Raw genomic sequence first — 25,337 nt, forward strand, 5'->3', positions numbered from 1 at the left:
AGGGAGCGTGGGCGTCCGCGTGCCCCCTGAGCCTCACTCGGGAACCCTTAAATATCAAATGGCCCCAAGTCCCACTCTGGGACTTAAGAGTGACTATGCCCTCAAGAACAATCTGCACAGGCGCCACTGTGGGAGCCCCACTCGGGGGACTCCTGAAGACACTTGCCCCCAACGTTGGAAGTCCCACTCGGGGTACTCAAAATGAGGATTCGAACTTTGCCCCCGTGTTGCAGCTGCCCTCTGACTAGATGGGCAGCTGCAAGCAACGACAATGTGCCCCAAAGCTGGCACCAACCTTGCGCCTGAGGGCCCCACGGGGCTCGCTCACTGAATGCAAGTTCCCTCGCGAACCCACTCACCGGAGCTGTCGGGTTTCTCTCGGCCGCTTTCTCGCGCCGGGTTGGGGGATTTCCTGTTGCAGGCTCCGCATGCAGGGTGTCTCTTCTTCACCCGGTCCCTCTTCTGGTCCCGGGACTTCAATGGGGCGCCGGCAAGACTCCGGGCAGCATCTTGTTAAGGCAGGGTGGGCTCCCGTCCTCCTCCACACCCGTAGTCACACTTCCCCCGAGGCTGGGAGACCCGCTAGATCATCCGCTCTCTTCCGGCGGGCTGTCCTTCACTTCTGGTTCACCGTGGGCAGAGCGGCGGCCCTCAGTCTTGATGTCCTGGCGGCTACAGGCTGCAATACGGGGTAGGCTCCTGTTCTTCTACGCACCAGATCCCTGGCAAGGTGGGCACCCGCTAGGGATATAAAATCAGCACAAAGTCCCTGTCGGGGTGGGCACCTGCTAGGGATATAAAGTCAGCACAAAGTCCCTGGCGGGGTAGGCACCCGCTAGGGGTATAACCCACATCATAGTGTCCCTGGCGGGGTGGGCACCCGCTAGGGATATAAAAAACTGCAAATCTGCGGGGTGGGTACCCGCGCCAAAATCAGTCGGATGGCAGGGGAATCTCCACACAGTGGATTCCCTTGTGCAGAGAATTGCAGCTCGGCACTGCAGCCTACGATGACGTCACTCCTCAGGACAAGTAAAGCGCTTTTAAAGATGAGAAATAAAAGCGCTCCCAGGCGCTACAGGCAAAGTCCAGTAAAGTATTTTTAGCAGGAAAGGGGGCAAAGGCTGGGCCCAGGGGCCAGCTCACAGGGCCCTCCAGCAGGGAGGCAGCACCCAGTGGCGGTTACTCCTGGTGCCCAGCAGCAGGCCTCCCTCAAGTTGGGATCAAGAGAACAACATACATGGGGTCACAGCCCCTTTTTATACACATATTTCCTTTGTCTAAAGCTGTAGGGCAAGTGGAGAACCAGTTACAACTGGTCTGGAGCACTTTGTTTTGCTCAGCCCCTTTCCCTATTCACAGGACAGGCTAGGGCCATCAGATGCACCACAGTGGGTGAAGCCAGCATTGTGTAGGGAAGGCACAGTCCTATTCAGGTCCCAGGTGCAACTCCTCCACCCCATCTACATGCAGCTCTCCCTATTCACCACCGGGAAGACCCATCTGGGCAGACCCATCCTGGCTCCTGAAGCCAGGCACACAAGCCAGCCCCTTTCACTCTCAAGCCAGACAGGCAATTCACATTCACTGCACACAAAAATGCAAACTTCTTAAAGGGTCACTTCTCTACTAGACAGATTCAAGCTGCGCACACCATTGCGCAGCATTTATTCTCACGAGTTCGCACATACCAAAGTCGCCCCTGCACTCCTCTCACACCGGGAATTACCATGGACACATATTTCCCCCATGCATTCCTATGGGAGGGCAGGCCAATCTCACCACACCCACTCAGACTGCGCACGCAATTTTACACTGGGACACAGTGCTAAAGTGCGCAGAAGCCAAAAACAACTAACACCAGGTCAAATTTAAAAGCAAAAAGTTTAGGTGTGAACCTGCCAAAAGGGCCAATCCAACAAGGACCTATTGGATGACACCCCAACTGCCCTAGGAAATATCACAGATGACATGAAAGCAATGAGGACCATACTTATACAGAACAAAATGTAATTAGATATTTTACTTGCTAAGGAATTCAGAATATTTCAGGTAGTGGGCCAAAAGTGCCAGACGACAGTGGCAACACGAGACAGACAATAAAAAAGAACTTTCAGATAAGTGAGGAATAAATAAATATATAGAGCAGAAGAATATGGAATTCCATGTCTGCCTGGTTGGCCAAATGGAAAGCATAGATATTGAAAGTAATATTGATAGGACTTGGTACCATGGTACTTCTTTGCATAATAATGACAGTTGTACCATGATGCATCCCCACTAAAATGTGTAGGCCCAGGAAGCACAGAACAGAGCTTCCCATTGAGCAGGAAACAAGGAAGATCATGACCATTGAACTTGATTAAATGACACTATTGAGTGTCAGAGGAGGGAATGCAGAATCTATTTTATTTCAGGTTCCACTTTGTTACACTCAAGAGGAGCCTGCTTGCAGAAGGTGCACAGCTGTTGTCCTCAAGGTAAACTTGAAATGTCTGTATTTTTGCTGTAACTGCAAGGCCTTGAGAAATGATCAAGTCACAAATGTATGTGACAAGTTGCTGCTATTTCTCATACTAGTTTGCTTTAGCTTGATGCTCAAATATGGGCTCTCACTGAATATAGATTACTGATTGGATAAATGTTTGGACAGGCTCACGGTTGGGGAATGCCCCATTGTGTATTATGTGTGCAATATCTCTATAAAAAAATCATGAAACTTCTGTATTTTGGGTCCTGGTCCACACTGGAAACAGGGCGGGACTGGCTACGGGGCAGTTTGGAATGCTGCTGAACTGGGGGCTGATTTAGTTGATGGGGACCAGTGTGTACTAAACGAAATTAATTTTGCTTTCATTATTTCGAAGCACACGCAGGTCTCCACGAATATCAGCCCTCACTGTAGTAAAATCAGCCAGCAGCTCGGCAGCATTCCAAACTGCCCGGTAGTCAGTCCGGCCCTGACTGGAACCTGTCTCCTCACGGTTGATGAATATAAGATACCTTAGAAATGTAACTGCCTCAATTCTATTATTTTAAACTTTCACACTAACTTCACACATTAGCGGGCAGATATAATCCTATATAATACTGCATTATACTGATTTAATTCTGTGTGGAAATTAATAGTGCTACAAGTGTAAATTTGTGTTTGGAAAAAAAAAAAACATGAATTTGTGTTTAAAAATAACATGCTTGTTCTACTGAGTTGAATTTGGTTTTATGAATCTGGCGGGTACTCTATTACCTCCTCTAAAACTACACCTTACTTTTAGAAAGGTCAGCAGTCACAAGGTAGCCCAACACTCTTGTTCAATGTCATATTTAAAATGTGTAGCTCTGAGTTTTGTGCAAATTTTCCCTTTTGTTTTTCATGGGAAGAAAAATCTTTCTAACCTTTTGTACATTCATACTTTACAAGGCATGACTTTTACAAATGTGAAATCCTGTAGGTTCCTTTTCAGTAAACCCGGGCTTTGCCATTTACTAATGAGTATATTAAAACAGAGGGTAAATACAGCTGTCCAGCTTTCAAAAACTGGCAACTGAATGCTGAATTTGTTTGTGATTCCAAGTAGTTTTAAATACATTTCTACCTGTCAAAAGGTTTTGCTGAGTGTTTGGCACATTACACTCATTTGAGAACAAATAGTTATGGATCCGATTCAATGGAAAAGTATATCTTCATGAGTCAGAGTTTTAAGAGAACGGTTTTAGTAAAGCTGCTGCTGATTTATGATGTGAAATTTCTTTTCTCCAACTACAATATGTCACCAAGTATTTTTTTTCACAGCCTGTAAATAAATATGGACGATGTGTTAGTTTGTGATAATACAAAGTGTCTCCTATATCTCTGGGCACTTAATGTATTTAAGCAATTTGGATTAACTAGTCGTGGATATGCCACCAAAGTTAGAACACTTTCGATAGTTAACTCCTTTCCAGTGCCCTCCCAGCCTTCCTTATGGGACAACCATGTTTCCACTACTAAACCTAAATCTACAAACATAAATTATCTATGACAGTTAAAGAATTTCCTGGTTGTATGTTTCTATGAATCAGAATCTCAAAATGATATCCACAAAATGCAGCTCTGCATACTTAAGTTGCACTTTGGCTGTAAAGGATTTTGGAAATCAGACTTTTTTGCAGGGTGATCTTTATCCCAAGAGATTGGAGAGTTCAAATGGGGATAAGCCTAATACAATATTTGAAATTATCTTGGAAAGGTATTCATTGCTGTATTTTACAGTTATAACATTTTTAGTGGAATATTGTTCAGAACTATAAAAAAACAACAAATTATTTTTGCTATTTCATGAAATGAAGGACTGCTGTGCTGCTGAAATGACTGCTACTCTGTTGGACTGCTGGCCTTGCCGGACTGATGCCTTGCTAGATTACTTCCCTGCTGGCCTGCTGCCTGAGTCAGAGGAATTTGACCAGAACCTGAACACAGGACTCCCAGAGTGATTCCAAGGGCTAGTCTCCTGACCACCTGTTCAGAGCCACAGAGACACCCACCTGAACCAGCCTACAGATCCAGCTAGAGCAAGTCCTTGTCCCCCAAATGGTGCCCATCAGGTCCTGGACAATTGGTATGGCTTCAGAGAGACTGCATTTAAGTTTTTAGGCTCGTTGTGACTGCAAACTGGCCCGTTGGTGCTAGGACCTTGTCACTCATGCAGCCCACTAATGTGAAGTTCCGCCAGTCTGACCCTTTTTGCTACATCATTGACAGATTGCTGGGAGCGTCATTGCAAATTACTGTCCCAGCATTTTGCGATGAGAACAGGAGAGTTGTGCTACAGCAATGCCCACCCCCAACACCAGGCCTGCTCTTTGCACTAAATTTGCATTAGAAACTGGGTATCTGTTTGGCACCCTGTCCAAGGAGGAACCACAATCCTAGTCAGGGTACGTCAGCTGCACAACCTAAATTAACCTGTGCTCACCCTCCGGTAGGTTTTCCCAGAGCATTCAGGTTTAACTTAGGAGGCAATGTGCAAATTATTTGTGCAACATTTAAGATGCAGAATCAAGCTGGAGCCATCTAGGCTCTAAGGACATCTGGCTATTTCGTGGGAGCCAAGCACAGGCTCTGAAGATTAACTAGGCCCCCCTGAGCACACTGGCTCTGTGAATAACTTGGCCCCACTAGAGGAAACTGGCCCCCAAAGCATTGAAGCCACGCGTAGGCTCGGGAAACAATGGGACCTCTCCAGGGGAAAGATCACGGGCCCCTCTGGCCTTTTAAACACCCATTGCAAGATTGGAGCGGCCCACTGCGCACACGGGACCGCCCTGACCCAGTGCCCTCACTGGCAGCACAAGACTCCATCTGCTCCCTCGGGGAGCGGAAACACAAATGCCCCCACGTCACCCGGCCCAGCCCTGATTCACAGGGCTGTTGTGTACGCAGGGACTCTTCCTCGCTGGGTCTGGCACGCTGCTCGCCAGGTGGGGCTCCCTCTCTCGAGTGCCTCCGGACCGGCAACACTCCTCTTGTGGCACGGGGCTTCCTTCTACCTCCTGGGAGCCCCACACTGCCATTGTGGCCGCTGCCGCCCCTTTACTTCACCGGGCCCCCTCCTGGGACCCGGGACTTCTCCAAGGAGCCGGCGAGGCTCCGGGGCAGCTCAAGGGCGGTGAGCAGGACTTCCTGTCTTCAAGCAGAAGTCCGGCACCGCTCCAGGCATCGGCTGCCTGACTTCCGCCCCAGCTATACGGGCCATGGTGGTGATTTTTAGAGGCACAAAACGAGGGGTAGGCTCCCTCGTGGAGAAAATTATAAAACAGGATGGGCACCCGTAATTAGAAAGATAACTGCGGGCATCATGCAGGGTAGGCTCCTGCCAATAAAAAGATTGCAATAAGCGGGGTGGGCACCCGCAATGTACACACAAGGGCAGGAGCGCTTCCCTGTGGAAAAACAACAGCGCTCTGCCGATGAATACAAATAAAGCACGCATGAGGGGCTGGGGGGCATAAAATGTAAATAAATGTAAATGTGGGATACTTGTAAAGCGCACAGCTGCCCATCACCGGGGCGTCCCGGCGCTGTATAACGCTGTGGAACCCTTCCTGGCTCTCCCTGTAAGATGCCCCTCCTGGGCACCCCCAAGGTGAAGCCAGGCATAATTGCCCAGAGTTGCAGCTTGGGACCCCATGATTAGAGTAGGCGCCGAGGCGAGAATTATCGTGTCCGCAGACAAATGAGCCCAAGACCCTGCCACGTCGGGAATTGAACCCTGGTCCCGGGCCAGACCTCTGCATCAGAGTCTGCCGTTCTAACCATTAAGCCACACTCCTCCATAGACCATAAAGCCCACAGGGAGGGCCCCTGATGCAACCAGGGCCCCAGCATCAAGGTCCCCCTAGGTGATGAGGGCAGGAGGGTCCCAAAGAAGTCTTCCAGAGCATCCAGGGGCTTCCCCTGGGCCCCAGCAGCAGCACGCCCCTGGTAGATTCGAGTTGGAAACAAGAACACTTTCATGGGGTCACAGCCCCTCTTTTATACACAAAAATCCTTTGTTTACCCAGGTGAAGACAATGGGAGAACCAGCTACAGCTAGTTCAGGGGCACTCCCTTTCACTGGCCAGGCTAGGGACATCAGTCGCACCACAGGGGGTGTGTCAGGATTGAGCGAGTTTGCCATCATCGTACACACCAGGGCCCTTATTTATGAGGCCTTGCGTCAGTTTTGCGCCGCCGGTGCGTCACTTTTTGTGACGCACCAGCGGCGTACAAAATGCGCCTTGTTGCGCCATATTTAAAAAGTGACGTATCTAGGTAGATGCGTCACTTTTTAAACCCCTGCGCCACATTATACCCCCGCAAAAAGCCTCGTAATAGTGATGCAGTGAAATCTCTGAGATTTCACTGCGTCACTTTTAGGACGCTGTTGCGTCAAAATCTTGCGCCTGCCTCACAGCAGGCGTAAGACTGACGCAAGCCCTTTCACATGGGGCTTTCCCCATGTGAAAGGACGCATTGCCGGAGTTGCGTCACTTTTGTGACACACTCCAGCAATGCGTCACTTTTGCGCTTACAGATGCGTCAGAAATACTGACGTATCTGTAAGTCCTTGCGACATAATGCGTCATACATTAAATATGACGCATCATTGGTGTCGCAAGGAGTGCGCAGTGAAAAGTGACGCATCGCTGTTTTCACGCAGCGATGCGTCACTTTTCATAAATGAGGCCCCAGGTTCCCATCTTTAGAGTCAGAAAAGGCTATTCAGTTTTACATTCTCTGTGGGGTTGGACACAGAGGGTTGCCAAGTCCTTTGCTGATATTCACCACTGGATTTGAACACTCTACCCTTCTTCCCTGTTGCCACGCTTTGCCGTTAGTTAGCGTTCTAGTCTTTTTCAGCTCTCCAGCTGTCAGCCGTTAGGTGGTGCGTGAGCTAATTGAAGGCTTCGCACTTCAACCGTCGCGCTGACTGAGAAGCAGCCTTTTCTTCAGTCTGCGTTCTATCCTGTATTTTGAACCCTAGAACTTCATAGTTTCAGTCAATCTTAGTCATTCCTTTCCTCGCAATCTTTATCCTGCGAGGAAGGTTCTGTTCCGGTATTCCTGTTCCAAGCACTTCGACGTCCAGTCCGAAGTTCCAACTTCCCTCATCTTTTCCTTGTCCTTGGTGAGGAAGTCTTCAACACAGTAAGGTAGCAGTACCCATCTCCTCTCTCATTCCAGTCAGCGAGAGAGTCGGGGTAAGCTCAGAACTTGTTTTCATTTATTATTCTCCAGAGACAATTCTTCCAAGAGTGGCAGTATTCTATACACTTCACGTTCATTTATTCCTGGAGTTCTGGGTTACGTACGTCATTGCTACAGACTTATGACGCACTTTAGCAAACACCAGTATCTACACCTTCTATCTGCAAATTGAACTTAGAGCTGAGAGCAGAACTCTTCTCCTGATGCCAATACTGGGAGGTTGAACTATTCATCCAGACTTCAAGTAAATATAAATATATATATATATATATATTTGTGCTTACCACATTTAGCGCAGTAATACTCCATTTGGCTATGTACAAGGAGCTCAAGAGTAAGAAGATTCTAGAACCTATTTCACTCAGCATACTTTCTACACTTAGAGAGAGGCTAACTCCCGCACACATTCAGGTAGGAGAAGGTTTTGGGGAGTTTTTGGGTAGAAACAGTTTTAGGATAGTTTGCTTATTGTTCCCTTGCTTTTCAGGAAGCCTACTACCAGAAGAATTCTGAGGACTTCAGTGTGTTATGCAGTCTCTCTTGTTTGTCGTCCCATTCCCCTTTCCCCCGTATCTCAGTGTCCAGCCTTGACTGGGTCCTGGGGTGTAGGGGAATTGGGAGCTAGCATCTCTTCTCCTTCATCGAGAACGTTCCTGCAGAGCTACAATTCAGGTACTGCTTCTGACAGGGTGGAGCCAGCATTGTGTAGGGAAAGCACAGTCCTGTTCAGGTCCCAGGTGCACTCCTCCCTGCCATCAACATGCAGATCTCTCCATTCACCACCGCGGCAGACCCATCCTGACTCCTGGAGCCAGGCACACCAGCCAGCTCCAGCAAATCAAAAGCCAGACAGTCAATTCACATTCACTGCACAGACATGCCAACTTCTAGAAGTGGCACTTCCACACTAGACACAATAAATCTACGCACATCATCGTGCAGCATTTAATCTCACGAGTTCGCACATACCAAACTTGACCCTGCACTCCCCACACATCAGGAACTACCATGGTCACACATATTCCCCATGCATTCCTATGGGAGGGCAGGCCAGTCTCACATCACATACACAGAGAGCACACACACTTTACACTGGACCACGGTGAAAAAGTGCACAGAGGCCTAACATCACCAACACCAGGTTACAGAAACAGGCTAAGCAAATGCAAAAAAAAGTTTCAGGGTGAAGCTGCCAAAAGGGCCAAGTCCAACAAGAATGAACTGCAAAAGTCAATAGCGCTTAGAGATTGCTTGAGGTCGCGTAAAACTGGGGTTGACCCAAAGTTCAAGCCAACCACAATGTAGGGCAGGCTGGCTCCAAGAGCCAAGCAGGGCCTGCTGAAAAAGTACCTTGGATGGAGTAAGCGTTGGTGTTGAAGATTCAATACGTCAGTTCTGATTCACGCAGTTGGGTAGATGCGTCGTAGTTGAACCTCTCAATAGGCTCCGGAATCGTTGACAATCCCCTTACGATGTAGGCACTGCGTCATCATCGAGCCTCTCAGTGGTGAGGTTCTTCGATTTCTGACTTCGTCCCGTATTTAGCCGCCATTTTGTGTCTCTCCGCCATTTTGTGTTGCCCTCACTCAGGCAGCACAGCCAACAGTTTGTTTTTGCTTTTCTCAGCTGCTACGTGTCTTTTCTGTCAAAGAGTAACTCCTTTGCCCTTGTTTACGAAACTGATGTCAGGGTCTGGCCGAGTTTGTTAATCCATGTCTGGGTTGACTGATTCCCGTCTCGGCTGACTTTTTGCCTTCTTCCATTCTTTCCCTATATTATCTTATCCGACTGGCCTTCGCTATTCTCTCCTTGTATTCTCCTGTTACACAACTATCCTTTGAGGCACACAAATACGTCCTGCCACCTGCAAATTAGATTGTTGGTACTAGTACTGATTAATTTGTTGGGAGGGGTAACACACGGCGTCTGAGAGAGGGGCGTATTTGAGACACCTGATAGCTTGTTTTCCAAGTTTTTCCATTGGTTCGTTTTGTATGTGTAAGGAGTAAACTCTGTGAATATGTTCCCTATAAAAGATTGTGCGCCACGGATTGAAGTGGCAGTCTCTTCAGAACCCACCTTGTGTGTAACTTCTGGGATAACTGTGCTTGGCTGCAGCTAATAAACCTGTTTTCCACGCTCAACAGAGTGTCTCGTGTCTCTGTTCGACAAGGCAGATGTACTCGGGGATTTAAGGCATGCCCTGCGCTGCCAGGCCCATAAGGCCTGGTTCTCCAGTGGTTCTTGCATCATTGTTGAGCTGCGCAGGGATCTCCTTGAATCAGCGCAGTGTCAACGTCGAAGGGCACTGTATCAGTTCTGATTGATGGAAAGTCGTCACTGTGTTGATTTTTGTAAAGAAATAGCAGCAGAACTTACTTTCAAGGCCCAGGACTGGATTGCCACTTCTTGGTAGGACAGAGTTCAGCAGCTCAAGCATAGTTGAAGGAAGTTTTTGATGGCCCTGACTTTTCAAAACAGGAGGCAAACCAGCAAGCCATTGGAGTCACTTAAGTTCTTGGACGATTTATAGATGCAGGTCGAGTCCTTCTCATTCCTAGGCATGAAGTAGTAGGCAGCAAGCCAACACAGCAAAGCAGCTAGCAAACTGCCAGTCTCTCCTACCACACAACAATCACCAGGCAGCAGGTCAACACAGCAAAGCAGTTAATAAAGTGTACCTCCTACAGCACAGCAGCTCTTCTTCCTGGCAAAATGTCCTTTGATCCAGAAGTATACTGAATTCATGGTGTCAGGGGTCCAGTTATTGTACCCAATTTGGCATTTGAACGAGGGAGACATCAAACAGATGCTTTCAAGTGCACAAGGCCCTGCCTTTCCTACCCTGGCCCCAGACTCCCTACAGGAAGGTATGCAACCCTGTATGTGTGGACAGGCATAGTCCTATTAAGGTGCAAGTGTCAGAATCTACCTCAGGATGACCCATCAACATGCAGATGGCTGCTCAGTCACATCTACTCTGCCTTTATGTGTGACTGTCTAGAGGGAATGCAGGAAGCCAGCTGTCATCCACCCCAGGTGTGTATTCCAAGGACAGACCAAATGGCGTAAAAAATAAAAATGCCCGCGTTCTAAAAGTGGCACTTTGAGAACTGCAATTTAAAAACCAACTTCAACATAAGTTGTGATTTTAAATTGTGAGTCCAGGGAAACCAAATGTGATTTTCCTATCTTGTCCCAAATGTTATAAGGCAGTCCCAAAGTTAACCTACGGGAGACATAGTCCCTGCAGTAGGTAAGAATGAATTTAAGAGTATGTCACTACCAGGACATGTAAAACTTAAAAGTACATGCACTGCACCATGCCCTAAGGACTGTTTAGGGACTACCTTAGTGGTGGCATACATGTAATACAAAGGAAGGTTTCTGCCTGGCAAATAGGGGAACCTGTCAGGTTGAAATTACAGTTTGAAACTGAACACACAGGCTCTACAATTGCAGGCCTGAGACATGTAGAAAGGGCTAATGAAGTGGCTGGCACATTCAGTGCTTCAGACCCACTTGTAGTATTTAAGTTACAGTACCTGGGCACATGTAGTACACTTTATTAGGGACTTATAGGTCAATTACATTTCCTAATTGTGGATTAGCCACTGTTACCATTTTTAAAGTACAGAGCACATGCACTTTAGGACTGGCTAGCTGTTGTAAAGTGGCCAGAATTCTAAAGTCAGCAAAAATGACGTCAGTAAAGCAGGAGGTCAGATGGCACAAAGTCAGGGGAAACCACTCCAAGGATGCCAGGTCTAACAATCAACGACCATCCGAGATGTTTTCTCTGCTCCTACAGCATGAATGGGACTCTTTGCACTGGAATGAGGAGGTAACTTTTCAGCAGGACTAACCTGATCCCTGACTCCAGCCCATGCTCCATTGCGGTAGGTCACAACCTGTGACTTTCTCCCAGTCTTGCAAGACTACGTATGACATTTTGAGATTTTCAGCGCTGTTTTCACTGAAATCTTTAAAATTGTACATCTTCAGTTCAACTTATTAGATTTTTTCATTTTGGTCTTTAATTAATGAAAATATGCTCTATTTTTCTAAATTAGTGTGGGATATTTCTTGTGTTATGTTTTTACTTTATTACTGTAAGTGCTGCATAAATACTTCACACATTGCCTCTGGGTTCGGCCTGACTGCTCTGTTGCAAGCTAGGTTGAGCACAGGTTAATTTGGGTTTTGCTTGTTCCTCACCCTGACAATGATTGGGTTTCACCACTATCAACCAGTAACACAATGTTTACACAACCGTATCTCAGTTATTACATTTCTATATTGTACCATGCAAAATTAAAGGTCTAATTTCCAATGTTTGAGATCTTGAAAAATATTTCCACAGTATTTATTATATCATATGCCTACTCTTTCCGGATGTTGGTTTCAATTTATAATACCTTATTTAAATCCACAGAACTATAATTAGCTTAGTTGATTTAAACTGGAATCCAATGTTCTTATGTGCAACTAACCCATTCCAAGATACCACATCCCAATATGCTCACTGTAAGGTTGGCTACTAGGGTCAAGAAGCACATCTCAAGGCTGTGAGCTCTGAGCAGGATGAAGTGCTGGAAGGCACATGAGAATCCTAGAATCCTCAGAAGAAAGAGGGCTATTTCAATTAATAGGATCTGAGCAAGGTGCAGACCCCATCAGCTGACTGCCCAGGATTGCAGTGGGGTCAGCAGTTACAGGGAGAAGCTTCTGCTGGCCCTGCACTTTCTCCACCCCATTTGATTAGAGCACCGGGTGGCTCAAAGTCCAGCAGGGCCTGCAGGAAATCTGAGGAGTTGATGCTGTTTTGTGGGCAGGTGTTCATGACGCCAACAGGTAGATATGCTGGGTGGATATGTCATTTCAGGGATGAGGTCTCATCATTGTATCCAACTTTACTGGTTGGAAGAGGCTGATGAACAAAGCACAGCCATCATGAAGCACTGAAAGAAATTGCTTTTATTTACTTAGGGCCAAACAAGAGTCAATCATGCCTATTCTAAATGCCTCCTGTGTGTAGGATCCCAGCAGGCCTCTGCCCTGTCCTAAGTGCATGCCAAGTTTGGGATCCCAGTAGATTGCTGCCATGGTCGAAGTGCCCCCCAGGCTTGATGTATACTTAAGATGATACTTTGTGATGTAGGCGGAAAAGCCCCTTGTGCTCATTCATCCATACTTTCCCCAAACCTACTCATTTAGCAAACATGCGAGCAGCTGAGGGTGTTAGGCTGTTGGTGTTACAGGGCCAGTACTTGCACCTTTCCCTCTGGGCTAAGCAAAGTCCCCACTCTTTGGTGGATTGGGATGGAGTTAGGATGTTTGTCCTTAGCTCTCCTAGGTGCTAGCATCAGGCCTTATTCAGAAAGTAACTAATATTTCTCTTGAGCCAATTATGTACTTGTTAGACCTGTCATCCTTAAGGTGGTCTTCCCCCAAACATTTTGCTCACTTACCTCCTCTTCTTGCTGTATCTTGTTGCTGGACGTAGGATTCTAAGCACTTTACCACTACTGGTCAGTGCTAAAGTGCTTGTGCTTCTCCCTTAAACGTGGTAATATTGGTGTACACATGATTGCCATATTTAGTTTACTAATACATCCCTTGTAAAGTGGTATACCATATACCCAGGGCATGTAATCTAAATGCTGCTAGTGGACCTGCAGAACTGGTTGTCCCAACCACACGAATAGCATTTCAAGGTTCTCAGGCCTGCCAGAGCAAGGCCTGTGTGTGCAGTTTGCTGCCACTACGACTTTGTATTTAAAACAACTTGCCAAGCCTTCTTCCCCCTTTTATGGCACATAAGTCACTCCTAGGTAGACGTAAGGGCAGGGTGCTGTGCAAGTAAAACATAAAACATGTACTTTTAGGTTTTACATGCTTTAATAGTGAAAAACATCTAAATTCATGTTTCAATACAGTGAGGCCTACTTCTCTCGTAAGCTAGCATTGGGAATCCCTTAGAACACTTTTAAGCTGTAATTCCTGATTGGAAAGGAGTAGCTGCATCATGTTTCATATCTTTGGAATGGTGATAATAAATCATCTGATAAAGTTGAATATAGCATTTCTATTTGAGAAATGCCACTTTTAGAAAGTGGACGATTCTCTGTTCTTACTGCTCTTTGTGCCTTGCAGCCTGTCTCCAACACAAGTCTGGGATGGGTGACAGCTACACTTTGTGCATTCCCTGTAGATAGCCACAAACACAGGGAGGGTGGGTTTGACAGAGAACTCATCTATATTTATCTACATCCTGATAGTTCTTCCTGGGCAGAAAGAAGGAGGAAGCTGACACTTACACTGCAACAGGCAGTGTCCTATGTCCCACACAAAAAGCTGATTACCCCCACAGATAGCCTGGAAGACAGGACTGGGATGAAAGGGGGACATGTGTACTTCAGGACCTTGCTTTGAATTTACTCCGACTTCAAAGACACAACTGGGTATATGTACTGGGCTCTCACTCTACCAAGACAGTACACTACTGGACCTGTGAAGAACTCTGCCAGGAGTAAAAACTGCTGTGCTATGAGGATTGCCACTTTGTCCAACTGCTGTTTTGAATGAACTGTTGTCTGCTTTGCTGACCTGCCATGCTGCCTGCTGATCTTTGCCCTGTTGAGGACCGGGACTAGGCCCATCTCACTTGAACCCAGAGTTACTCCAAGGACTTACTGTCTTGCACCATGTTCTGAAGTCTCAAGGCCTTCAAAGACTTCCTTCAACTCCTCAACAAAATGTGGACTCTGCCACCTGTGAGTCCTGACCTGCCAATTGATGCAAATCCAGTCATGGGCCCTTGAAAGATGATTTCTGCTGTCCAGAACCATCTAAATGGATGTAGTGATGACTTTACGTAAATCAGTACAACACATTGCCCTTCAATGACAGGAGCTTATCAATGACACTGCCTCGAAGAAGCCTTTATTGCCTGCGTGGATCAGTGCTTAAGTTAAGAGGAGAAATTGGCCAAATCCACTGGCCATGTTGTGTTTGCACATATTACAATTCAATTGAGCTAATAGAATTGCAATTTCTCCTCTTAACTTAAACCAAGTATGAAGATCAATAATATTTGTCCTTGGATGTAAAATTAAAAGTTTGTGATTTTCAATAAGGCACTATACTGTGATGTATCAACTCTTCAAGAATGAATGCACAAGTGTGAGTGATCATTTAGGCATGTGCTTCATTCATTGATAGAAGGAGATACCATTGCCGTTCTATGAATTATGTTTATAATTACGAACAATACATTCTGGAGCAAGTATTTTATTGAACGTATTTATAATAATTTTTGTATATGAATTTGTATATTTGACACTATTAAATCATTTTTGTTATAGTTCTGGATCTGGGTTTGTCCATTTATTACTTTTATTGTTTGCCCATATTCTGAACAGTTCCATAAGTATTCATGTATACACTTGTTGTCTAATCCCTGACCTAGGAACGTACCAGTTACAGGGGCATCCTCTTCTTTATACACTTTAGTACACAGGTTAAAACCAGTCGAAGAAAATGACAAGTGAGGGAAGGCCTCGGCTTGTATGGATTGGGGCACTAGTGGTTGTGGCTCGTTTTTAAATCTTGTCCGGCTGTATATATGAACTTAGCAACATGGATGATGTCTTTCTTGGCGAGGAGATCATCGCTGGAGAGTGTGTTTGTTTGTTGGTGGATGTCAAGTCTTTGGCGTGTTGATTAATAACATGTGGTACCAGATCTTACACTGTTACACTACAACATGTCGCACACTAGGCCAATTCTTCTACTAACTACCTTTACACTATTGCTGGACGTGTAAGTATGTGCAGTGTTTCAAGAGGTGCTCCAGCCCTTGAGGCGATCCTTTGAATGCTTCCCATGTCTGTTTATTTTATAGTTCCTTGGGAGCAAAGGTAATGCAAAGCCACCTCTATTGTGAATTGTTGCCATTTTCATTTACCTATTTTGTCGAGAATACTGAGGTAGTGAAATACTTTTGAGTGATTTCTTGTTGTTCTATAAATAGGCAAAAATAGGGGTATAGAAAAACTATCACTGTTTTGACATTAGAAAACAAAAGCCAACCTTTAAATCATCCTTTCCCTTTTTGAGTGTAATGTCTATTGCTTTCTCCATCCATCGCTTGTCATAACTGTGTCATGCTGGAAACTGTTCTATGGTTTGTCTTACACTTTGTATTGAACTTGAAATTAGATGAGTTCTAAAGAATTCAGATGAATCCCAAAACAACTCTAGAATTTCACCATCAGTAGAATACAAGCTCTTCTTCCTAAAACATTCTGTGCTGATTACTAATGTGCCATTCATTTTGAAACCTCAAACCATCAATCATAACATTTCCTTGTCTCAGTGCTATGCAATTAAGACATATTTCATTGCAACTGAAAATTGTGAGCATGACTAATTAGGAAATCTAAAAACCAAGAGACTTGACAAGCAGAACTCACACAAGTTCAATCCATAATGACTTAAAGTCTGGTTTGGTTTCAAAGCAATCAGTTCAGAGGGTAATTCTTGAAGTGAATTTCATCTTTAAGAGTCGCAAGCAAAATTATTGCATTTAACCTCTCAAAAATAAAGAGCATTCCAGTGAAAAGAAGAATGACGATTGGATAATGAGAAAGTGAAGCAAACTAAAGAATCGAGTCTCTGTTTTACAACATTTACAAAGCGAACGGCCTGGTTTATCTAATGCAAATCATTCTGGTTCTATTAATTTTGTTTTTCTGATAAGGTTGCATGTTTCTTTATCCTACGTAGAATACGATATTCTGTTTTTTTAATGAATAGGCCAGCACAGTTATTTTTTGTACAAGACTTCTCTAAACGTGTCTAGTTTTTATGTAGTTTGCACTTGTACTGAACGTCATCGTTTTTATTTACATTTTTGCATTGTGAAGCAGTAAATATTTTGTTCAATTTTAAAGGTTCTAATAAATACTAATTACACCAATAGAACACATAAAACAGGCTTGCAGCCACATGCATCATTGTAGGAATTTGCGATTCCTAAATTGCGAAAATTAAGGAATCGCAATTTAGGAATCGCAAATTCCTATGCATCAAAAAATCGCACATTTTTTGCGATTCCCTAATTTTCCTTATTTGCGATTCCTTAACTGCGAATCACAAAAAAGGAAACGCTTTACATTGATTCCTATGGGCCTAGAGGCCCATAGGAATCAATGGGAAGGCATTCTCATTTTGCGAATTTGCAATTAAGGAATCGCAAAATGAGAATGCAATTTCAAGGGTGTGGGGGGGGTCCAAAGGACCCCCCCTGCACCCCTGGAATGTCATGTAAGTACATTTTACTCACACACATGTCCCAAGGGCATGTGTGTGTGTAACATATAAGTTTCAAAAATGCATTTTTTTCCATTTTTGCAACTTTTCGCAAATTACCATGAAGGTTTACTTCATGGAAATTTTTCCCTTAAAAATTGCGAATTCGCAAAATAAAATTAATCATGCATAGCATTTACGAAATCGCAAAATTTGCGATTTCTTAACTGTTATCGCAATTTGAGAAATCGCAAAAAATTGCGATTTCTTAAATTGCGAAACATGAAAAATAAATGATGCATCCCAAAAAGTGATTTTGGAATCGCAAACGGCCGAATTTTGCAATTCGCACCGTTTGCGATTCCAAAATCTCTTGATGCATGTGACCCATAGTGCTTAGACTTCCGATATAGACCACCATTTGTAGCACAGACTGAAAGCGATTATGGGTAGTAGTCGACATGTCCACATCCACTTAAAATACAGACCATCTTCATAGACAGATGCATTTCTATGCGCTTTCACAAACATGCCACCTTCCATTTGTATGCTAGCACAAGGGACCCTGTAGCTCACGATACAGCAACTCAAGACCTACACAGACACCAAGCCACCACATCACCACCCTTGACATTGAATACTGGCATCACGTCCGCAAAAAGCAGGCCTTATACCTGCAGTGGGCCACCAAGAGAACTTCTATGTCAATACCGCGAACCCTTCTGTACCGAGACACAGAGCAGAGGTGTGAACTGTTTGTTAACAAATCCTGCTGCTTAAAGTGCATGCATTAACACTGCTGCTCTGTTATCATGTGCTCCACACAGCACTGACCGCTAGTTTTTGCTGTGCGAGTCTGAGCTCTGATGTGAACCTGAGTGCTTCCTTGTGGAGTAAGTCAATGTAGTCTAGACTACACCTTTTTTAAACAAGAATGATCTCTAGATATGGATGCAGAAATGCAGGAACTCTCCATCTGTGTTTTATATAAAAATAACAGATTTTTTTATTTTTGTACATGATCACCCGACATTGATCCAAAAAAATGAGAAGCCTGAGGGTGTTGTGTTGTTCCCAATAATCGGTAGGATCTATGTTTTTGTGGACTACATCAACTTTGGGTGAGTTGCTAAGACTGATTCCATGCACCCTGTAGGATATGTTGTCCTAGAGACCAGCTAGCTCACAGTGCCACCTTAAGAGCCCCTCACCTAAACAGCAAGCAAATTGTTTCTGGCAACCACTGAACATGCCAACCCTGACCACTCAGGGATCATGGTAACAGATCTAGAAACCCTTTCACTCAGTCACTCATGCACTCTTGTACTCACAGAAATATACAGGCAATACACAATGGGATGTTTTTCATATATTTATTGCACCGATGTTCTTCTTGTATAGTGTACATGTGCTGTGATAATCAGTAGACAGAAGCATATGAAAGTGATTACAAGCACCAACACAGTAAATAGCCAGTGTAGGTCCACCATGGTGCTAAGAACAATATTTATATGGACGCATATAAAACAAGGTAGTGATCAGGCGTACTCCTAGTATGAAATCCCTACTCTATGTGAGTCTAGTGTATGTGTAGGTGCATATATCTAGAGCCAATTCCCCCCACGGGATGATCCAACCCCTTTACCTGGCAGGAAAAAATGTAGGACCCCTTTTTGGTCACAAACTGGACACCCCTTACAGAGATGTCATGCAGCTGCTTGGTGAAGCCTCAGTATGCAGGGACCTTTTGAAGTCAGCAGAAGTGTCTCCTCCAGCTAACCAACAGAAATGCTTCTTTATTTATAATGAAAAGCATCAGTGCGATTTATATGCAGATTAGTAATGTTATGAATATGCAGATAGCTCTGTCGCCTGGTGGATGAAGATTTTAAAAACATTTGTGCAGCATGCATGAACTGCCTTGTACTCGGTGTTTGAGGCATCATGATAATGTTGCGCAAAGCCAGATGAATACTTAAAGCCAATTCAGAGAAACAAATTCTTAATTGTCAAGCACTCAAATATGTGTAAAAGGTTACAGTAAAATGTTATTGAGCCAAAAGAAAACAATGTAAGAAGATGTGAGGTATAGCTCCAGTGTTGCTACATCAGTCTAACCCAGCACATATCAAGGAAAATATCAGTAGGTTTATTGTTATGCTTGTCAATTAGAAGAAACAGGTGGACACTAACTGCCCTTCATAAATAGAGAGCACAAATCAAGTAATATTACAAAGCAAAAGCAATATCATCCGGATGTATGTCGTTACAACGCATACTTTTACTCCGCGTACCATTACAACGCGGTATTTACAACGCATACCGCTACAACGCATAGCGCTTTGGGGTGCTGGATAGTGGTAAGTATAATTTACTATTCTAACTCCAGTCCCCGTGGACCCTAGGGAAGGTGTTGGATAGTAAATTAAACTTACCTCTTATCCTAGAGCGCCCCCCAGCGCAATGCGTTGTAACGGTATGCGTTGTAATGCCTGCGTTGTAGTGGTAGTGCGGAGTAAAAAATGCGTTGTAACAGGTGAATACCATATCATCCTTTTCCTATATATGAGAGGACTGTAATTCACACTTATTGAGAAAACCTCAGACCGAATTAATAAACCACTGGAATTAACAAAAACAGAATAAAGGTAAGTGGTTTAAAAGATGTTAACAATGATAACTCACAACACATGCCGCTGAAGGTGAAAACTGGATGAGAATCTGAGAGGAGCGCCCTACACCTTCGCACCATGCAAAGGGAAACTAAACAGAAGAGCACAGGGCAGATAGGAATAAAAAATAAATCTGAGCATAACCATAGGCAGATCTAAATGGAAGAAGGTAGCTACTCATAGGCAGCAAAGAACCTAGTGGCCATACCTCAATTTGAGCAAAAGCAGCAGCAGCAATATATATGTGCGCAATACACCCTATAGACATTAACATGTAAGGTATACATCACACATTTTTATACATGCTGATCAGGTGAAGAAAAATTAATATAAGAAAAAACTGTCTGTTTCCACCTTACATGGTAGCATTTTCATTTGGGGGTAGGAAGCAGGATACGTAGTAGAGGGCTCCTGTATAAAATCAAAGGGGGATATTCTCAAGAACGTGTGATAATTACCGCAAAATTAGCTTAACGCAACTCTTCACATTGCAGTCTATTGCAGGAAAATAAAGCTGTGTTAACGTTGTATTCCAACACGGCGGTACCATGAAATAGACCTACAATAACGTGTCAAATGTCCGTGATAAAAAGCCAGTGCGTCGCCACAAGAATGCGAAACACGAACGTAAAAAAAGCTGCGATGAGGACAATCGCATTACAAAAAACAGCGAAAACCAGCAACAGGCCAGCAATTCGCACATTTCAGGTGGGAAAAATCACCATAAAAGTAGAAAGAAAACATACAAACAAAAGCCAAACAACAGCAAATCACAATGGATGTTACCAGAGCAAGTACAGAGGACAACCTGAACCCCACAAGCCCCCCGGAGGACCAGCCTGGGACCTCAGCTTCAGGGAAGGGCAAGGAAAAGAAGAAGAGGAAGATGCGGTTCAGTCCGCAGGAAAACAGGATCCTGATAAGGGAGATGGTAGAACACCATCAACTACTATTCGTCACCTTCACTGTGTCATTGGCAACAAAAAATGGAATATGGCAGTCCATCGTGGACGAGGTGTATGCAGTCAGAGTGCTGAAGAGGACAATGGAAGAGGTCAAGAGGCTCTGGAATGATGTGAAGCTCAAAACCAAGCAGAAACTCGCCAACAACAGGAAGGCAGCAATGCCTCTCGCGGGACCGCACTGCCTTTTGGATTTTGTAGGCGGCAGTGCTCGGTCCGCGACTTCGGAGGAGGGGGCTAGGGCGGCAAGAGTCTTTTTGGCGGAATAGCTGTCAGAAAAGAAAATGCTTCCTCCCAGTAAGAGCCTCCTGGAAGGCAGCAACAATAAGCAGTCTATGTGCAAAGTTTCTACGGCATCCCCCGGCACTCACTTTAGGTCCTTCTCGGATTATCTGGTGGAATTGTCTCCGCCCCCTCGACTCCTCTCGCTGGACCGCACTGCCTTCTGGATGTTGTAGGTGGCAGTGCTCGGTCCGCGACTTCGGAGGAGGGGGGCTAGGGCAGCAAGAGTCTTTTTGGCAGAATAACTGTCCTCACAGGTCCGGTGCAGAAAAGCAAAGGCCTCCTCCCAGTGAGAGCCTACTGGAAGGCAGCAACAATAAGCGGTCTGTGTGCAAAGTTTCTACGGCGTTCCGCGCCACGGGAGCCCCGCTCGGATTATCTGGTGGAATTGGCTCCGCCCCCTCGACTCCTCTCGCGGGACCGCACTGCCTTCTGGATGTTGTAGGCGCCAGTGCTCGGGCCTCGACTTCGGAGGAGGGGGCTAGGGCGGCAAGAGTCTTTTTGGCGGAGTAGCTGTCCTCACGGGTCCGGTCCAGAAAAGCAAAGGCCTTCTCCCAGTAAGAGCCTCCTGGAGGGCAGCAACAATAAGCGGTATGTGTGCAAAGTTTCTACGGCGTCCCCCGGCCCTCACTTTAGGTCCTTCTGGAACATCATAAACACCGGTTCACAGGCTGGTGAGGTTCCGTGACAATTGTAAGTGGTGTTTTCGACTCGCACGAATATGGTCGAGTCTAGTATCTATGAACCGCAAATGACGAGTTTAGTAAGTGTGCGCAGTTTCGCTGTGCTAACTTAAACCGTTCGTTTGTTACGTGGGTTTCTCATCTGTACCCACGGGTTCCATCTTAGATACGGCATCCATTTTGTCTCTTGCCCTCAAGTAGCCAGCGAACGGACGCTGTCCGCTTCGCGACCCTGGGACTCCCAAGATATTTGCGGAAGACACATGTTCTTTGAAAGTGTCTTTATGACGAGGGGGTTGCTGCTGTAAGGCAGATGGCGCCGCTCGAGGCTCATCTTGCCGCACGGACTTATTGTCTTAGCCGTGCATCTCATTAGGCACGTCCCTTTGATGCCTGTATCTCGTGCTTCTCGATACCTCCCCTTTTACACCCTTTCCGATCTCCCTACTGTCTCCGTCTTCCTCTGCACCTGTCTTCGTTCCTATTTTCGATCTACTTTACTGCTGATTGGAATTTGCTAATGATGGGAAGATGGGTTTTTACAGTTGGGAACCGCCAAATGTTTCCGCACTTATGTTCCGGACCTTGTGTGTTTCAAAGTGACCAAAGCGACCCCTCTGAGAGCGACTTGTGGGAACCAGGTTGTAAACTATTGTGTATCATGTTATCCTATGGGTAAAAACTGTATAAAAGGAGCGATCCACAAATACAATTTGAAGCAGTCTCCCCGAACTACACTCGATGTACTTCCTGTGACTTCTGTGTTCCCTGCAGTAAATAAACCTTGACTCTTTGACGCCGAAGGAAGTGTCCCGTGTCTCTGTGACTTGTACGCCGGAGCAGGTTACCCACGAAGGTTTCAGGTGTTGTGCCCTGGCACCGCTGGGTCCAAAAGAACCCAGTCCTTCAGTTGGCGCCCAACGTGGGGCTGCATCAGTGGTACCGGTCCAAGCCCGACGATCGTGAGGAACTTCGTGTGAAATCTCCGAGGGAAGGTGCACCCCGCTTCATCGATCCTGTTGTCGAAATAAGTGGCCCGAAGACTTTTCCCGCGAAGATTCCCGCCTCCTAACGGCTGCGACGGACTGCTGCCCTGACTGTAGACCTGTTTTGGCGCCTGGCGTAGACCTTGGTATAGCGAGACGATTGACGGGCCTTCCTGAGGACGCCATTGATCTTTGAGTTAAGTATTTGTGGGTCGCTCCCAGAGTTCTTGGTTGTAGACACTTTAGCGAGTGTCTTTGTTGTAAACACTTTAGCGAGTGTTTTTGTTGTAGACACTTTAGCGGGTGTCTTTGTTGTACACGCTGTGTGAGTGTTTTTGTCGGTGACACTTTGCTAGCGTACTTTGTTGTTGTTGTATTTGTTTGACGACTGCAGCCGCCAAAGACCGAGGGTTTAGTTCTTTGCTGGGACTTGGTAAATCCCGAAATCCCGTAACCCTTGAAGTTTGTGAAACTCGGCTAGTGTGCAAGATGCCTGGTCGTAGTACTTTGTTCAGTTGCTTTAGACCTTGTGGTGCGGATTCCCTGCTGGAGGACTCGTGTCCGATACCTCCGGTTGGAACTCCTACTTATGACCTATATAGCAAACATGGGCTAGGCCCGATTGCTTTTAACGATTATTGGATAAAATATACAAAGAAAGACGGCGATCTTCGTTGGCCACCTCACGGTAGCTTCGAAGCGTCGATCTTAGATAATTTGGAAATAAAGTTGTTCGAACGTAAATCTAGGCCGGCCATGTTTGATGCCTTTCGGTTCTGGCGCAAAGAAGCCCGACAGAAAGAGATCAGACAAAATAAACGTAGTCAGCGAGATACTGTTGCTACTATAGTGAAGAAAGCTGAGCAGTTTCAGCGTGATAAGGAGGATAAGGATAAGGAAGTGTTTGAGAGGCTACAGCGTATGTCCATAGATAAATGCTATCCTGCTTTGCCTACGGAGTCGGATAAGAAGGAAGAGGCAGTTGAGGATTCTTTAATGTCCTATCTTATGAAGTCGCCACCTCCGTACGTACAGGGTACCGCAGCTCCTGTGGTCCCTGCCGTACCTGTTCTTCCACCTGTTATTCCTCCACCAGTTCCTCAACCTGCACCCGCTTTTCCGCCCGTTCCTGCTCCTTTGCCTGTTTCTATTCCTACTGCTCCTCCGCTTCCACATACTCCTGTTCCCGCTGCTGCTCCTGTGTTGTTAACCTCTGTTGTTGCTAATGTCTCTACTCCTTCTCTTGTTAGTCCTGTGTCTTACTCTTCTCCCTCTACTCGTAATCGTAATTCTCCCATTGCGACAAACTTCTTTCAGTCGCTCGGACCTGTTTTTGGGTCTGCTGGTTCTGATGGTCCTCAGAGACGTAGCCAGCTTCCTGGTAATAGAGAACGTGTTGCGCTATACAATATGGCGATGGGTTGGATGATAAACCCTGTTAGAAATCCACCTCGTGTTGTCCTCGAAACGTTTGATCAATTCAACATACCAACTCAGAGATATGTGTTTGATGAAATGTGCAAGTTCTTATATGATCAGATAGTGGTTAATGCGCCTGACGAGGTGCTGTCCGCCCTGTCTGAACTTCGGCTTCAGTTCGCAACTGGACTGATAGTCGACACTAATGTTCGACGTGCTGTTGAGCAGTTACTATCTCTTCGTCCCGCTCCTATTCCTCATGCATTGTTCGTTGAGGACATTGAAAAACAAACCGAGTCTGGCCAATATCCTATGCGTGAAGTTCCGCCAGTTTGGATACCAGCTGATAATACTAATGCTGCCCAGCCTGTTCCGGCACATTTCCAGAGAGTGTGGATACACCTCCCATGGAAACGATCGGAAGTGCTTCAGGTGAAACAAACTTTGCCCGATCCTCGTAAAAATCCTGCTGGGTATTACAAGGAATTATCGCAGCTCGTAGACGCTACGATAATGAATCTTGCCGATATCGACATGTTGTTCGGTAATATCGTACCACAACCGGTATGGGCGAAGATTCGTCACCAAGATCACGCAAATGAATTAGGTGGTGATTGGAATGCCATTACAGCGGCAGACGCTGGACAAGTGGCTGCTACTAAACCCGATCAGTTGATTGCTGATCTTCCTCAGCGAATCATTACATTAATGAAAACGCTTATGCCAGCTATGAAGGTAAATTGGGATAAGTTGTCAGCCTGTAAGCAAAAGAAAGATGAGAGTGTCTCGGACTTCTTTACGAGGTTCGAGGAAGCATTCGTTGATCATAGTGGCCAGGATTTGGGTACTGAGGGTGGACAGAGGTTGTTTGTGGATAAATTTGTGTCAAACTTATTGCCCGACTTGAGCAATAAATTAAGGAATTCAGAAAGTGCGTGGGCCGTTTCTACCTCAGCTCAGATATTGGCTACGGCACAATATTACGAAAATAGAGAAAAAGAGGAAAATGACCGTGCCGATAAAAAAACGAAAGAGCTAAAAACTAAAGTGTTGTTACAGCAAGCATATCCGCCGCGTTCTAATCAGAATGCGCCTCAGCAGAATAGATCACAGCCGCAATCAAATCGATCGCAGCCGCGTAATGATTCCTCTTTCCAAAGATCTTCATTAGGGTACAATCAATGTGCTTATTGTAGACAGGAGGGACACATTAAATTCAATTGTCCTGCTTTAAATGACCGTAGTGGTGGTAATTCGTCTAGAGGAGGCCGTGGTGGTGCACAGCACGC

Source organism: Lissotriton vulgaris, chromosome 3_1 (assembly GCF_964263255.1).
Source record: "Lissotriton vulgaris chromosome 3_1, aLisVul1.2, whole genome shotgun sequence".
Taxonomy (NCBI): domain Eukaryota; kingdom Metazoa; phylum Chordata; class Amphibia; order Caudata; family Salamandridae; genus Lissotriton; species Lissotriton vulgaris.